The 17,695-nt window shown below is 37.1% G+C and overlaps 1 protein-coding gene and 1 pseudogene across 1 annotated transcript in view; one reads left to right on the plus strand and one right to left on the minus strand.

Annotated features, from left to right (window-relative positions):
- IPO11 (importin 11) overlaps positions 1-17,695 on the plus strand; it is a 179,041-nt gene that overhangs the window by 107,922 nt on the left and 53,424 nt on the right. The window lies entirely within an intron of this gene.
- LOC136121393 (mitochondrial nicotinamide adenine dinucleotide transporter SLC25A51-like) lies at positions 5,063-6,298 on the minus strand (annotated as a pseudogene).

Here is a 17,695-nt window from a genome sequence, read left to right on the forward strand (position 1 = left end):
AACCGGGTTTGCCTCTTGGTGGGTGTGGAGCCAAAAGGTAGAACCAAGTCAAAGACTGGGAGAAGGAAGGATTGATTACTTGCAACAAGTAAGAAGAGCACTGGGGATCTTTCCCAATGGAGTGTTTCCATGAACATCAAAATTTGGGAAGTTTTAAGCTAAGGGTACATGCATATTTGTGAAGGTGCTTGGGTGTTTGACAGAGTCCAAGCTTTGGTTGATTGAAGTCATGGGGGTCAGTGAAGGTTATCATCATCCCTTATGTTCCAGTTGATCTGGAGGTTGAGTGGCTAGGAGGTTTAAATTCTGCGGAATTGCTCAAGAGTGCTTCATGCTAGTCTTTACTATTGAAACAGAATTGTGAGTTTTTACAACTAATTTGTTATCTTTGCTCTTGCTACTTCTCTTGCTTGATAACAGTTTGTTCTTTTGTTTCCTTAAGATCATTATTACCAACTGCTGCTCAAGGTTAAGCATTGTGGCCAGGCTTAGATCACAGAATGACTTAGGGCAAAAATGGCTTCTCTTATGTCAAAGCCATGCCTGATTCTCTTTCTCTGGGGACCCCCTACCTTATATGCTTACATTATCATATGCATTATATTTTGCTGAGTACTTTACATTTATATCTCATTTAATTTTTAAACTGTCATCAGTTAGAGGCATGATTGTCTTCTTTTTATAGAGCAAAGAAATAACTTAATGTTAAATGACTTGCCTAGGATCTGGCAAGTGGCATGTCATAGGGCAAAGTTTGACCTTGGGCAGCTTGATGCCAGAGCTTGCTCTTTGAACTACTAGGTGTGCTGCTTCCCAGGTGGATGTACAGAAGACGAACATTATTTCCTCACTGTGAAGCTGAGTGGAGTCTTATTTATTTTTGGAAACCAAATTGAAGTTACCAACATTTTAACTTACTGCTCTTTTCCTTTCTCTTAGTGGAAATACACTGACTAGAGATTTATTCAGGCCTTTAAAATGGAAATGTTAAAGAACCTGTTCTTTGGCAGTAGTCAACACTGTAAACATTTGCTCAGTAAATTAATGGATGGAAAAAAAGTATTAAGGTTAATAGAACATGTTAGAGTTTTCTATAACATAAAGTACTGAGATTATTGAGGGAAAACTTGAAATGACACAGATTAAAAAGTGAGAAAGAGGGACTTCGCTGGTGGCACAGTGGTTGAGAGTCTGCCTGCCGATTCAGGGGACATGGGTTCGTGCCCCGGTCTGGGAGGATCCCACATGCCGCAGAGCGGCTGGGCCCGTGAGCCATGGCCGCTTATCCTGCGTGTCTGGAGCCTGTGGTCCGCAGCGGGAGAGGCCACAACAGTGAGAGGCCCGCCTACTGCAAAAAAAAAAAAAAAAAAGTGAGAAGGATACCTAATTGTATCTAAAGCATATACGTTTTACACTTTTTATGATAATACTGTTGCCTTCAATATTTAATTTTATGTGTGTGATTCAAAAACATTTTTGATACTTAAGTTGTGGAAATAGTTGGGTTCTGCAAAGAAAATAAAAAAAGGCTTCTATAAGTCTAAAAGAATACTTAGACTGGGGCTCATGTCAGTCTGCATCAATTGAGGGACAGAATTTTATTAAGGCTTGAAATTTTCTTAAGCATTAAATTTTCAAATTAAAAAATATGATATCACTTATATGTGGCATCTAAAAAAATGATACAAATGAACTTATTTACAAAACAGAAATAGACTCACAGACACAGAAAGCAAACTTATGGTGGGGGTAAATTAGGAGTTGGGGATTAACATACACACTACTGTATATAAAATAAGCAACAGGGATTTACAGTATGGCACAGGGAATTATATTCAATATCATGTAATAATCTATAATGGAAAAGAATCTGAAAAAATATGTATGTAATCTCTTTGCTATACACTAAAAACTAACACAACATCGTAAATTATACTTCAATAGAAAAGTAAATTTAAAAGTTTTAAAAACGAAAGTAAAAATTGTGAAGAGATAGCTTTGTGTATGGGAAAATCAGATCTTATTTATGTTTTTAAAATGAAATATTGAAAAACCTATTGGGCAATAGTGAATTCATGTCATTTTAAGTACCAAGGAAGTCTTGAATAATGTAAAGAATTTTAAAGAATAATGATTTAACTTTATAGTCCTTAATGGATTAATGACTAAAGAAGCATTGATAGCTACAGAAAATGTGACCATCTGAAAAGCAACCAAAAAAACTTAAGTTTGCCACGTTATCATTGGCCCATGACATAACTTAGGAAAATTTATGGTCACATGCTCTAGTGGAAGGTAATGTTGACGTTTAGGTCAGCAGTTTTATCACCTGTCTTCTACTTATAGGTACATAGTTGATGGAGTTTGGGGAAAGTTTTTCCCCCATCCACATCCCCAGTGATATTTCTTGGTTAACCTCCTACATAATAGTAATTTCCTCTTCCTGTGTTTCTTTAGACTTTGCAATGTAACATTTCCTTTGCCTGAAATAAGCAGGTCTAGAGAATAATGTATTGATAATGATATTTTGAATCAGGCTACCTTGGGAAATGTTATTTTTTTCTTTTTTATTATAATGGATTTTCACATGCAGAAATAACACTTTTCTAAAACAGTTTCTCAACCACAGTACTATCGACAGTTTGGGGCCAGATGATTTTTTCATATTGGGGCTGCTGTTCATAGCAGCATATTTAGCAGCATCTGTGGCCTCTACCCACTAGATGCCAGTAGAACCTCCCACCTCCAGTTTAGAATCATTGATCTAAAGAATGACCATTTGGGAAACTATTGTATTAAGCTATCTTTTACCATGATCCACTACTTCTGATTCAGAAATCTGTTAAAGACTGTAGGCTTTAGGACCACACTCAAATTCCAGTGCCACTAGTCACTAATGACCATGGCCAAATAACTTGCCTGTGCCTAAGTTTCCTTGTTTTTGAAATGAGGATACTAATAGTATCTTCTTAATGAGAGTATTATAAAGATTAAATGAGTTTACATATTGAGGTCAAACTGTCTGGATAGATGAGGTTAGCTGTTTTTATTTTATCCCTTTCTTCCTCTCTTTCTCATCCATCCGTCCTTTTACTGCACTGTAAAGTTCTAAAAGCTTAAGTCTCTGTGTACATGCATTAATTTAAATTCAGGACATTTTTAGTATATTGAGTATTTGTTTATCTGTTCGTTAATTCATTAAAAATATGCTAACCTCATATGTCAAAGGCATGTCACCTTTAGCTTGATGATCTTTTGTAGTATTCTGCATTGTCACTTAAACTTAAGGATACATGATTTTGTCCATGTCTTCTCCAGACGTTCTTAGTATATCTTCTTGGTCACCTTCTGAACATAGTGCAATCCTTTTTTTCTTTTTTTCCTGTAGTTGGGTAGTACAACTGTCTTGTGTCCTTTTTGTTTTGTAGCTGGAATAATTTCAAGTTTGAATTTTTTCCCTTTCTTAGGGTCCATATTATTTATACATAAGGGGAGTAATATTTTTTCTGCTAATTTTTATATGAAAATAACATTATTTACATATAACTCTTTTAATGTTTTCCTCCAAAGGCATAGATTAAACAAAAACTTTTATAGATGAGAATGAGAATAATCAAACTTTCCTTTGACTCTGTTCTCTGAAATAGCAATTCATCGTCTAACTTAAAAGACACATTTTTATAATGCAGTTCTAATAATTTCAGATGTGAATAAGTGTTCTCTGAGATTAAGCATTTTAAGAATTCTGAATTTTTTGATTTTTTTTTTTTTTTTAGATTTAAGGAAGTCACTAATGGGGAATATTTTACTTAAGCTAGTTGAATAATTCAAAAGAGGTTGACAAAGCAGCAGGGTTTTTAGGTATGATGGCTTGCTTTCCAGGTGAAATTACCTTATAATAAAGTCCTCTTGGTATCAGATATACTACACAGGTTTGGGTTGGACACTTAGTACCTCTCCATAGTTCTCTTCTATCTCAAGAATAGTATATATTATGATCAGCATTTGGAAATTTATTATTCTGTATAAATTTTCTAAGATAATTTTCTAAGTCATTTTATAGCTTTTAAAACAGGCTAGTAGAATCAAGGTAACAGGTTCCAAAGAGTAATATTTTGTTACAGTTTAAATATAGCTGAATAAAAGGCAGTTTAAAAATTTTAAATTGTGGATGTGTTGTTTTACCAGAATTATGTTTGGGTTAAACTGACCATTCCTAAGTGAGTATTTAATATGACAGAATTTTATTTTCATCCTTTAAAGTAGGATGCATCTTTTTTTTTTTTTTTTTTTTTTTTTTTTTTGTGGTACGCGGGCCTCTCACTGCTGTGGCCTCTCCACCGCGGAGCACAGGCTCCGGACGCGCAGGCCCAGTGGCCATGGCTCAAGGGCCCAGCCACTCCGCGGCACGTGGGATCCTCCCGGACTGGGGCACGAACCCGCGTCCCCCGCATCGGCAGGCGGACTCCCAACCACTGCGCCACTAGGATGCATCTTTTACTCCTAGGTCATGTATTCTTATTTAGCATTTTACATTATTTTCTTTTATCTGTAAATTCTTAACCTAATGTTTTAGTAGCTTTACTACAGTAAAAATTAGTTCTTAATTTTTTACGTCTTTCACAAGAAAAATGTCTTAGAAACATCTTTTATGTGTATGTGTGTGGTAACAGCTTGATAAGAATATAATTCACAGACCGTACAAGTCACCCATTTAAAGTGTACAATTCAGTACTCTTTAGCATATCCATAGTGTTGTGCATCCATCATCACAATCAGTTTTAGAACATTTCGTCACCTCCAGAAGGAACCATGTGCTCTTCAGCAGTCCTTATTCACTCATCCCTGTCCCCAGCCTCTCTTGCTCTCCCCCCCGCCATTCTTTTTTCCTACTGAAAGTCTCTATTCTGAATTTGTTGGTGCTTAAGGAAAGCAGCTTTGCCCATAATTCATTGTGCCCTGGATTTATGACACCAACTTGTATTTGGCTGATTAGGAATGAGGCCAAAATGCATTTCTCTTGGGTCTCTTCAGTGGATAAGTGGCACTTAACTGATTTCTTTCATATAATCTTTAACAAGAATTCATAAGTTGCATCAGTTATGCCCCAAGAGATGGGCACCTCTGAAAAGATTTGTCAGATTCCTGTCCTGTTTTAACCAGAGTTTTTGGAAAACCTTGGGGAAAGATGGAAATTCACCATCAATCTGAGACTGCATTTAAGTTTTTACAATATTAACTGGAAAAAACAAGATTCCAACATGGCACCCTATAGACCTCCACAGATAATATCATTGACCAAACGAGCATTGTGAGTCATTGCCATAGGCAGATGTTCCTTGATGGGACCTCGAAGGCCAAAAAAAGGACGTTGCTGAATCCATTACTGAAAAGAACAGGCACCAGGCCTTGATAGCACTCTCTAATTCCATGGCATTTCGGTGCCTTGAAAGCCTGACAAGTGTAAATTTGTCATGATACTTGTGGTCTTGAAGCAATGTTTGAACTCGTTCCAGTGGCATGAAAATTGCTTTCTGTTATCCCTGCAAGTACTGCTGCCATGCTACCTACCGGTGGCAAACTCTGGAGTACTGATATGCTTAAGGAGAAGGCAAGATAAATCCTCATACAGACCAAACATAAGTGCTAGTGTTGTTGTCTTCTCCATTAATGGGGGAAGGATTCCATGGTGCAAGTTTCGAAATCCATCCCTTCTCAACTGAAGTACTGCATCCTGGGTTTTGGTTTCATACAGCTCTTGCCAAGAGGACCTTCCAATGGGAAATGCGATTGCTACATTGTTTTTTTTTTTTAAGTTAATTAATTTATTTTGGGCTGCATTGGGTCTTCATTGCTGTGCGCAGGCCCTCTCTAGTTGAGGTGAGTGGGGGCCACCCTTCGTTGTGGTGTGTGGGCTTCTCATTGCGGTGGCCTCCCTTGTTGCAGAGCACAGGCTCCAGGCGTGCGGGCTCCAGCAGTTGTAGCATGCAGGCTCAGTAGTTGTGACTCGCGGGCTCCAGAGCGCAGGCTCAGCAGTTGTGGCACACAGGCTGAGTTGCTCTGTGGCATGTGGGATCCTCCTGGACCAGGGCTCGAACCCATGTCCCCTGCATTGGCAGGTGGATTCTTAACCACTGCGCCACCAGGGAAGCCCAATGATTGCTACATTGTTGAAAGCTGCACAGAATCCACACAAGTAATGCTTCATTTCACTAACATTTGCGATATGAGGTGATATATCTTGTTTTTAAAACATTAGGATTGGTGGCCTGTTTTCATGAGCTTCTGAGTTCATCATATTGCTTAAGATCTTTCTTTGTGAAGGATTTTTTTTCTAACCTGTAACACCATCTGGGCCTGTTATTTTGGGGGATGGTAGCTTTTTGATAACTTTCTCAATTTCTTCCATTGTTACTGGTCTGTTAGGTTCTCTCATCTAGAGTCAGTTTTGGTAACTGGGTTTCCCATTGCCACTGGTGCCGGCTTCATGCCTGGTAGCCCCCGCCTGCAGGTTGGTGAGCCTGCTAGCCAGCACTGGTGCAGGCGCAGACCTTAATCGACCTCAGAGCATGGGGTGGAGCGTCCGAGAGATTATTTCTTTATTACCAGGAATGTTCTCTAAATACTTTGACCAATGAGGCATAAAACTGCTTTATTTTAATTACATTCCAGCTACCTGTTTGCTTTCTAATATCCTAATGTTAATGAGTAGTAGTGGAACAGTATGAGGATAAATGTGGGTGGTTTTTGTATTTGCGGGGTAGCAGTCAAGTGAAGAGGACAGAAGTTAAAGAATTACAGAACTACAGAATAAAAATGATAACAGTTGACATGGATACGGTGCAGCTGCCAGATTAGGGCATTAATGCAGTACAGAAGGACTTTCCTGAAGAAATGTTTGCTGAGATATGAAGAGGAGAAATTAACTCTAGTTTGTTGAGAGAAATTAACTAGTTAATTGAGTTGAGAGAGAATGAGTATTCCAAAAAGGCAGAACAACCCGGGCAAAGGCTCTGTAGCTGGAGGGGTGAGGACACCTTCAGGAAACTGAAAGAAGGCCAGTGTGGCAGCCATTAGAGTGAAGAGAGTAAGAATAATAAAGCTGGAGAGCTAGGCTGAGAATAGAGCATAAATCCTAGGAAAGTAAGGCCTTCAAGGGAGAGTCAGTTTTATTCTCTGAGATGAATCAGGCAGTTACTAATTTTCATCTAGCAATACTGTTACGCATAATTTACTCATTGTAAATTTGCTGCTGCCCAACTTACCACATATTGAAAATGCTAGAATTCAGGTCTTTATGCTAGAATTCAGGTCTTTAATTTTTGATCTAGTGTTTGCTTGCATGTTTGCTGCCAGATTCATTCTTGGCTTATTCATTCATTTATTTGTTCAGTAAGCATTACGAAATACAGATGCCTCCATAGTAGACCCTGGGTGCTTTAAAATGTAGGTTTTAATATTTTTCAGATACGGCAAGGCCAGCAGATCAGGGACAATTGCCATTGAAGGTTTTTGTTACTTACAGTTTGTTCCCAAGAGGAAGGAGCATACCACACCACAGAGAACCACATGGGGAAACACCAGAGTTGGTCAAGAGATAGAGGGAGAGAGGGGGAAATGTGGGCAAGAGCCTTTATTGTGGTTTCTGTGGGAAGGGATGGGAAAGCAAGGGTAAGCCAGTTTAGGACTGGCAAGTTTGAGTAATTTTAGTAGGCTACAGGATGTAGGGACTGTCATGAGTTGTCTGGTACCTGGCCCTAGGTTAGTTAGGAGAAGGGAGATAGTGGCATGGAGTGTAAGAGCTTGATAGTTGGAGTAAGAGCTGTGGATGAGTTAGTTTGTGTATGAAATATGTGCTCAAAGGCAGCCATTTTCTATCTCTCGGAATTGGCTAACCCTAAGAGGGCCAGTCTTTCCAGGTCGCATCTGTCAAAGCATCAGCACACAGAAAATAAAAAGGCATAATCAATACACTGAGTATTAATTGTCTCTTGTTCTTAGCACCATGACTAACACATAGTAGGTGCACAGTAAGTTAATTGAATGAATTTAATAAATATTTACACTGTAATTGGGTGTTATTTTTTCTCCCACTTAAATAACATTTTTTTCTGAACATCCAAAGAATGTTTATGCCTGAAAAATTAAGCTAATTTGATATCTCAGTTTGTCAGTTCTAGTTGGAAGTAAAGCACACTTTTTGGTCAGTCTTTAAAAAAGTGCACTTTTTGAGGTAAATAGATCATTCTTTAATTTTGTCATATTAACACACCATAAAAAGATGTTCACATTTAGCAGCCCTTTAAGAGGGGTGTTTTTATGTATACTCTGATTTGTAGTATTGTTGCAAATTAGGAGTTCTTCGAATGGGGCTACTTTAGGCATACTTTTAATCTGTTTATTAAAGTCAACATATAAATATATATATATATATATCATTTGGGTTTAATGTAAGATCTACGGAAGGTTTTGGACAACCCATACACACGCGTGCGTGTGTGTATAGTTATACATACATACATACATATATATATATATATATATATATATTTATTTATTTATTTATTTATTTAATACCTGACCAATACCCTTTGCAAAAAAAAAAGTGTGGAATGAATTTAGATATATTACTTTGAAAAGGATGTGTCATTTAAATTGGTCATTTGAGCATTAAATATAGTTTCATAAATTTAGAGAGGAGGGAGTGTGAGATTGTGGGATTTGGAATTGAATTTTTGTTCATACACTTGGGAAGTCACTTGGTTTCTTGGAATATCAGTTTACTGTAATGAATAATAAACAATTTATAGTGTTCTACAATGCTACAGTTAAAAAAATACATGCACAGGTTATACAAAGAGTATAGTTAAAGAAATTCCCAAGGCATTTAATAATAAACATTCAGTAAATGCTGACAATCCTTTTGCATCATTTGTTGTTTCCATGATAATGATGGTTAATTTTGGAATGAAAAGTCATCAGTGAACACATTTGTTTACACATATTATGTGCCGTGTCTACAAATTAGATAAGGGCTTCTGACAAACTTGATAATGTGGCAGTCATGTTATAGACTATGGGTAATGTTAACTAATCACCAACCATTGTATGGCATCAAGCTTCTTTTAAACAGATAACCCAAGAAAGCAATACTGTGAGTGAATAGGATTGCTCTGAAGTTTCAGGACCTTAAACTGTTTAATGAGAATAAGAGAAGATTCTGATTGAGAATGAGGTATTGATTGGGTATAGGCCCTGAAGCAAAATAGAAAAATAATCTTTACAGAGTAGCTAGTTTCAACAAGGGGATAAAAACTAAGGAATAGAAAAAGTCCTCTGACTTTTTCTATCATGAATCCTATGTACTTGCTGATTTTTCCTGTGTAGGTAAATACTTTCATAGCTTGAGGAATATCTTACTTTTTGGGATTCTTTTCCTTGGGCTTCTGCTTTTACTCTGAGTCTCAGAGAGAAAAAGACACAGTGTGATGGAGAGGAAAGCTAAATTTAGCTTGAGATGCATGCTCTACCTACTATTTGTGTGACATTGGACCACTTATTCCTCTCTGGGCCTCGGTTTTCTCATATTTCAACAGTGAGGCATTTGAACTAGTACCTGTGGGTCATTATTAGGATAAATTGGAGAATGTATATTTAATGCCTATTAAAGTGTAATGTATATGATTGCTCAATAAATTGTTATCAAACAGGTCTGGCTGCTCACCACTCAAAAATCAATACTCAAGAGGCAAGTGTTGGTAGAAATAGAAAACATTGCTTTTAACCAGAAAGCTGGCAATCTGGGGGGAAGGTGGCCTTGTGTCCCCAAACCAACTCTGAAGTTTCTGCTTGGCCATGAAAGTTTTTTGTTTTTTTTGTTTTTTTTTTTTTCTGCGGTATGCAGGCCTCTCACTGTTGTGGCCTCTCCCGTTGAGGAGCACAGGCTCCGGGACATGCACGGGCCCAGCGGCTCCGTGGCATGTGGGATCTTCCCAGACCGGGGCATGAACCCGTGTCCCCTGCATCGGCAGGCGGACTCTCAACCACTGCGCCACCAGGGAAGCCCGCCATGAAAGTTTTTAAAGAAAAAAAGGGGAGGTAATCTCAGTTAATCATTGAGATTCGGAGTCAGAGTCATCACCATCTTTCCCTGCTTGCCAGCTTGTCGGCTTCTTGTGATCTCTCTTTAGATGCTATCTTGTTCACACAGTTTGCTCATAAGATTACTGAAGGGGAAGCTGGGAAAGAGATCTGGTCATCTGTTAATTATTTATTCTTCATTTCTACTTCTTTGATCTATGGAAAGAACCAACAGGTTAGGCAGGGTATTGTGTGATCAAAAGATTTGAAAGGTGTGCTAGGGCTGGAGATGAGTAGAGCATGGGAGTGCCTGGTTTAAGGTTAGTGACAATATAGCTCTGCTAAAGTGACAAAAGGGGCCTCCTGCAGAGAGCACTTTCCTGCCAAAAGCTGCTTACAAAATGATTGTTACTCTATCAGTCATTGCTACTATCTATCAAGTAACGCTGGTACCACTATTAATGTTACTACATCAGTCATTTTGACCAAGTGTGTGAAGGTACCATTTTAGGCTTTCCTGAGGCTTTCCCTCATTTACTCTTGAGCCCTTCCTCCATTCAGTCTGTCCAAATGTGACCAATGCCACCATTTGAGGAAAGACTCTTATCTCCCTGCAGCTGTTTCATGCACATCCCTTGGGCACACGTGCGAGCACTTACTCATTATTCTTTTCATTATTGTTGTTGCCTCCATTTCACTTTTCAGGAATTGGCAGGTATTTCAACCCAGAAAGAAGCTTTTGTTGACTACTCTTTACAAAGTGGTTGTATAGAGTTGACCCTTAGTTTGTATTTGCTACTCTTAACATTCCTCAGTGATGGCCCTTAAACCCCCTTATCTATTATAGACCAGAGAAAAATGTTTGGAATTCAGTCTGTAGGTTGAAGGGAAACTGGAGAAAGAGGGTAGAGGGTAGAGTTCGAGGTAGTTAAAGGTACAGTTTTATTGGCTCACGGTATCATTTGCTCTCCTTTGATATTTATTTATCTCTCAGTTTTTCATTTGTCAAAACTCTTTCCAATTTCTATGTCTAACAGTGATTTCTGCCTCCTTGAATTTTTTTGACTGAATCATGCATCTTTTATCTTGGATTACTTGTCTATTTCTGCTTTCTGTATTTTACCTCCTAGGCGTTTTAGAAGTTAGGCCCATGTGTTGAGATATAGTGAAGGGCTTAAAGGTCCAGGCTCTGGAGCCACACTGGGTAGATGTGAATTCTCGCTCTTAAAATTAACTGTGTGACCTTGAGCAAAGTACTTAACCTATCTCTGTCTCTTTCCTTATCTATAAAATGGAACTAAACTGTTGGATTATTTTGTATGTTGAGTGAGCTAATACGTTTAAAATACTTAGAGCAATGTCTGGGAAGTAGTATATGCTCAGTAAATAAATGTTGCCTGTGATGATGATAATGTTGTACACATTTTTTTCCCTCTGTTTAACACTAAACATAGGATGCTTGCTTACAGAATACCTTACATGGTCAGGAAGGATATTGTTAAAATGAGTATCTCTGTTGAACATTTATTCTCTCTCAGGGCATCTTGAGCTGCTTGAGATCAGGGACCAGGATTTTGTTTATCTTTAGTATCCTTATAGTCTAGCACAATGCCTGACACATAGTAGGTTCTCAGTAATGTTATTGAATTGGATATATTTGATGGAGGTGAGATAACCAATATACTATGCTCCTCTCAGTTTTGGATACTTCTGAACACCCAATTACTCTTGTCAGAAACTTCCCACATTTAATCCATCACCAAAGCTGTTAACTAGACCTATAAATATATCTCAGATCCATAGCCTCCATTTCCACCATCTTTATATAAGCTATCTTATTCTTCTTCCTGGACTACTGCTTTAGTCTCCTAAACTGATCTCATATCTCCTGCAAGTCGTATTTCACAGAGAAGAAGACAGAACCATTTTTTTAAAAGCAAAAATGTTCTTTTCCCTCTCCTACTTGAGAACTCTTCAGTGGCTTCCATGGAGTAACTTGTCCTACAGGGTCTGCCAAAATTTTGGCTTACTTCTTGAGTCTTATCTCATCCTACTCAGTCATTCTGCACCAGTCTTGCTGGCTAGTCTCTCTGTGTTTGGACTGTGCTAAGCTTCTTTGATAAGAATTTTGACAAATTCTGTAAATTGGCATGCTTTTCAGTACCTTCAAAGCACTCTCTCTTTTTTTTATTGAACTATAGTTAATTTACAATATTGTGTTAGTTTCAGGTGTACAGCTTCAAATTCTTTTCCATTATAGGTTATTACAAGATATTGACTATAGTTCCCTGTGCTATTCAGTAAATTCTTGTTATCTATTTTACATATAGTGGTGTATCTATTTAATCCCATACTCCTAATTTATCCCTCAGCCCCCCTCTTTCCCCTTTGATATTCATAAGCTTATTTTCTGTGTCTTTGAGACTGTTTGTTTTGTAAATAAGTCCATTTTTTAGATTCTACATATGAGTGATATCTTTATAATATTTGTCTTTCTCTGTCTGACTTACTTCACTTAGTATAATCTCTGGGTCCATCCATGTTGCTGCAAATGGTAATATTTCATTCTTTTTTACGGCTGAGTAATATTCCGTTGTGTGTGTGTGTGTGTGTGTGTGTGTGTGTGAGTGTGTATGTACACACACATACCCCACATCTTCTTTATCCATTCATCTGTTGATGTACACTTAGATTGCTTCCATGTCTTGGCTACTGTGAATAGTGCTGTTATGAACATTGGGGTGCATGTATCTTTTCAAATTAGAGTTTTCATCTTTTCCTAGGAGTAGGATTGCTGAATCATATGGTAGCTCTATTTTTAGTTTTCTAAGGAACATCCATACTGTTCTCAACAGTGGCTGCACCAATATACATTCCCACCAGGAGTGTAGGAGGGTTCCCTGTTCTCTATTCAAAGTACTCTTTGTTTTTCCTTTGTAAAACTGGTCATGATTGTAAATCAAACAAGTGTTTGTCTAGCAGTTTTTTATATGTATTTTGTTTTTTACCCACAAATATTTCTATTTGAAAATAAAAGGACTTAAAAACTGTTAATTTATTAATTTACATAGAGTAAATTTGACTTTTTTGGGGGTGTACACTACTGTAAATTTTCACACATGTAGATTTGTGAAAACATCACCACAGTTAGAATACAAGGAATAATTTTATCACCTGAGGAAACTCCCTTTTGCTATATGTTTAGGAAAGTCATCCTCCCCTTGACCCTTAACTCCTGGCAACCACTGATCTGTTCTCTTTCACTATAATTTTGTCTTTTTGAGAATGTCATATAAATGGAGTCAGGCAGTATATATCCTTTTGAAGCATAATGTCTTTTGAAGCATAATGTCTTTTAAATCCATCCAAGCTATTGTGTATGTTATTAGAATGTTATTATTTTATTGCTGAGTAGTATTCCATTGTATGGATGTACCACTTCAGCCATTGAAGGACATTTGGGTATCTAGCACATTTTTTTTTTTTTTTTTTTGGGCCACACTGTGGGGCATGTAGGATCTTAGTTCCCTGACCAGGAATTGAACCTGCACCCCCTGCATTGGAAGGTGGAGTCTTAACCACTGGACCACGAGGGAAGTCCCTCTAGTACATTTTAATGACTTTCTCAGTAAGTTCCATGAGCATGACAGCCTGGACTTGTTAGCATGTGTCCTCTCTCTCTCTCTTTCCGTATCTTATTCTCTCTGTCTCTATGTGTGTGTATACAGACATTACACACATGCACCAACACACACACACCAACCATGCATGGTGCTTTATTTTTGAACCATTTGTGTAAATTGCATCAATCATGGCCTTTTACTCCTAAATACTTCAGCTTTTAGTCGTCATGTCTTTGTAGTCTCTTTTACACTGTAATGTCATTTCCTGAGTCTTTCTCAGTTACGACTAACATTTTTGAAAAATACAGTTCTACTCTGTCTCCTTCTCTCCCTTTTTTCCTCCCTTACTCTCTCCCAGAATGTTCCTCATTTGGGGTTTGTCTCATATTTCCTCATGGTTAGATCCAGGTTAATCATCCCTGGTTGGAATATTACATAAGCGATGTGTCCTTCTTGAAATGTCACATCTAGCAGTATGTGGTGTCTACCTGCTTCTCATTAATCATGTCAATTCTGGTCAAGGTGTTGTCCGATTTCTCCGCTGTGTGATACTTTTTTTTTGTTTTTCCTGGCAACTGTTAAGCAATCTGTATTGAGTTACTGCTCCTCATTAAAATTTTCCCCTACATTGAGCAAAATGATAATATTTTTTATTGTTACTGGACTAATTTTTATTGTAAACCCCATTTCAAGTTTTTATTCTTTTGATTTTAGGATCTATAAGTAATTTTTAAGATCCATAATAAGATCAGTAACTGCTGTTGTAAACCATTCTTTAGATGTAAACCCATCTTGATTGGTTTATATATAGACGCTATATGTCTAAATAATGCAGGTGACATATATGTAAAAGATGGTAATAGAACAGTTTTCCTCTTATTTTTGTACTTGTGATGGAATTGCTGAATGGAAAGGAAATAGATATGTGTTGAAACTTAAGGCATGAGATTATTTAAAGATAGAGGTAGTACAAAAGAAGGTTTAGCAATAAGAATGAGAGAGAAATAATTTAGTGAGCCAATCTCCTGGAAAGAAAAGGGAGGATGCCTACTTAGGAGGCTTAGTGTTCAGAAATAGTTCTATTGAATATTAGTAGGAATGAGAAAAGGGATACGAGGAACCGTTTTGATGTATTATTCCAGAGCAAATTCAAAATGTCACAATTCAGTTGGGGAGAATTATTGGGCATTGGAGATATATGAAGATTTTATTAAACATGTTATAGAACTTAAAGCTCATGAGAGGATTTAAAATTACCTAAATAATACAGATTACTGTGAAATGAAAGTATTTAAAGCACAGGGAAATGTACACTCCGGTAAGTGCAGTGGGAAGCTGGGAAACTTGAGTTCTTATCTAAACCTTGAGTGGGCAATTTTGCCACTAATTAGTGATGTGCTCATAGCAAGAAAGATGAAGAGGTCTCTGGATTCTTTCCCTGCATCAACTTTTTTCATGTTTTGATTTCTGCAGTCTTCTTTAGTAGTGATCACTTGTCTCTAAGAGCAGCACCTCCTAGATGAACAGATCTTTACTTCAAGATCTAGTAAGAATAAATATTTTTGTCTGCTTTGGATATTTCTAGAACAGAGGACAAAATTAATTAATGAATGTTCTGATCTTGTTACCTTGTAGTTTACCCTCTTTAAATTTTATTTTGATTTCAATGGACCAATTTCTCTGACTTTTTCTAGACTGTAGGAGAGTAAAAAGTTTTCCTTGACTCTCTTAGGGTCCCTGGCTGGGTCTGAAAATTAAACTGAGAAAGACAAGACAACAGGATTAAAGCATACAAATTTAATGTACATTTTACATGTCATGGGAGTCTTCATAAGGAAATGAAGACTCAGAGAAACTGTTAAACCTGTGTTTGATGTAGAATGGCGTCATGGAAAGATATGATAGGGTAAAGGGTAAGAGGTAAGTATAATAAACCAGGGGAAATTTTACAAGTCCCATTTGTTTGGATTCTTCTGAGTCCTCTTGTCTTTGGAGATAAGGATTCCTCCCACTATAAGGAGGGCAGTTCTCACTTGAGGGTTTAATGACTTCTTTCAGGGGACAAGGGTAGGGAGTATGGGGGTGTGGCTGGGGGTGGGAGAGGTCAGAGAGAGAACTTCCTGCTCATGCTGTATGCTCAGACTCCTTCAGCTTAAAGTATTCAGTATGCCAAGGTGTATATTTTGGGGTACTGTGTCCTGAACCCCATCATAATTCTTTAAGTTGTATGACACAGTTGAAAAAAATCTGTGAGACGTACCTCATTATGCTTTGTATGTTATTGAAAATATGAAACAAAATGAACTTGAAAAACCTACCTCTTGTTTCATCTTTACCTCTAATTTATGTCATTTCTCTGTCATTTGGTTTTTTGGTTGTTGTTTTCTAATTTCTGTGTTTATAAAATAGCAGTAACAATAGCCAGCCACAAAGGATAGCTGTGAGATTTGTAAGTCGTTTTGATAAAGATCTGTTGTCTAGTATGCACCTCTGATTTTTTATTGTAATTGAAAGAAAGTGCTGGGTATTATACAAAATATTAATATGGAAATAACTTATATTATTATCTGAAGTAGTTGTCTTGATGTGAAATAAAGCTGCTTTAATATCAAAAGGGAGTTATAGTATACAGTTATATATATTATTACTGATATTTTAAGTGCATTGTCAGGGTATTAGTAATACTAATAAATGTCAGAATTACAAAGTCTAAGCAGTCAGGTTTTTGGAAAATTAATGACTAAACAATGTATAATATATAGTTTATAGTCAACTCTTTAAATCCTTTAAAATATTACATTATGCACAGATACATTTTTATTGTAAAAAAATTCAGGTTAATTCAGATGTATATATGGTCAAAAGTCATTAAAGGGCTTCTTTCATTCTCCTCAACTTTTCTTGTCAAAGATAACCTTTGTCAGTATCTTGGTATGCAACCTGATATCATTCTACAACTCAAGGCATATACCTTAATATATTAAGGTACTAATTGGTTGTATTCAATACTCTATATGCACCAATTTTTTCTTAATTAAAAAAGAAGAGCACAGAAGAACAGCATCTGTCAAGTTCATTGTCCTAAATTACTTGTTTTTGCTACCTGTTTTTTTTTTTAAGGAATAAAGCAAAATTGAAGTCTACTGTATATTCAAAACAATACAAATATAAATATTCTATGCATTTAAAAAATTCACAAAAGATACATTACTCTTGGGCTTCCCTGGTGGCGCAGTGGTTGAGAGTCCGCCTGCTGAAGCAGGGAACACGGGTTCGTGCCCCGGTCTGGGAAGATCCCACATGCCGCAGAGCGACTAGGCCCGTGAGTCATGGCTGCTGAGCCTGTGCTCCGCAACGGGAGAGGCCACAACAGTGAGAGTCCTGTGTACCGCCAAAAAAAAAAAAAAAAAGTTACATTCCTCTATTTACATCTTACTTCAACTTGCTTTTTCCATTCGATAGCTATTTGTTGTTGATGTATACAGAGTTTGTTCGTTCTGAATATTTAAAATTTTCATGTTTAAAAAATACTTACTTTTAAAATGAAATATTTAGGTTTGTGCGTTAGGAAAACTCAAGTTAACTGCATTCTGAAAAAATAAGTTCCTGAGATTTCCTTTTAACAATACTTTTGAAACACAGATAACATTACTTCCTGTCTCTCAGTTTCCTGTATCCATGGCAACCTCTGTTTTACACACTGAGTGTGGAGGAACCAATGTGAAGAGTGGTGTTTCCTGAGCAAATTGTGACTTAAAAAAAAAAAGAAGTGGAGGGGTGGAGGTCAACAGTGCCACAAAAGAAATGGAGTTTAGAAATGTCGCTCTTCAGATATAGAAAGAAAACCTTTACTTGAATCAGCTGAGTGTTAATAATATGAATTTCCTGTTCTTGGTAAGATTATTTATTTAAATATGAACTTTTAGCTGAAACAAAAAATAATTTGGTTTGTAAAAACCTGTAGTTTAAAGAGAGTTTAATTGTTCTGTAAT

The sequence above is a fragment of the Phocoena phocoena genome, chromosome 3, assembly GCF_963924675.1.
Source record: "Phocoena phocoena chromosome 3, mPhoPho1.1, whole genome shotgun sequence".
NCBI classification, from domain to species: domain Eukaryota; kingdom Metazoa; phylum Chordata; class Mammalia; order Artiodactyla; family Phocoenidae; genus Phocoena; species Phocoena phocoena.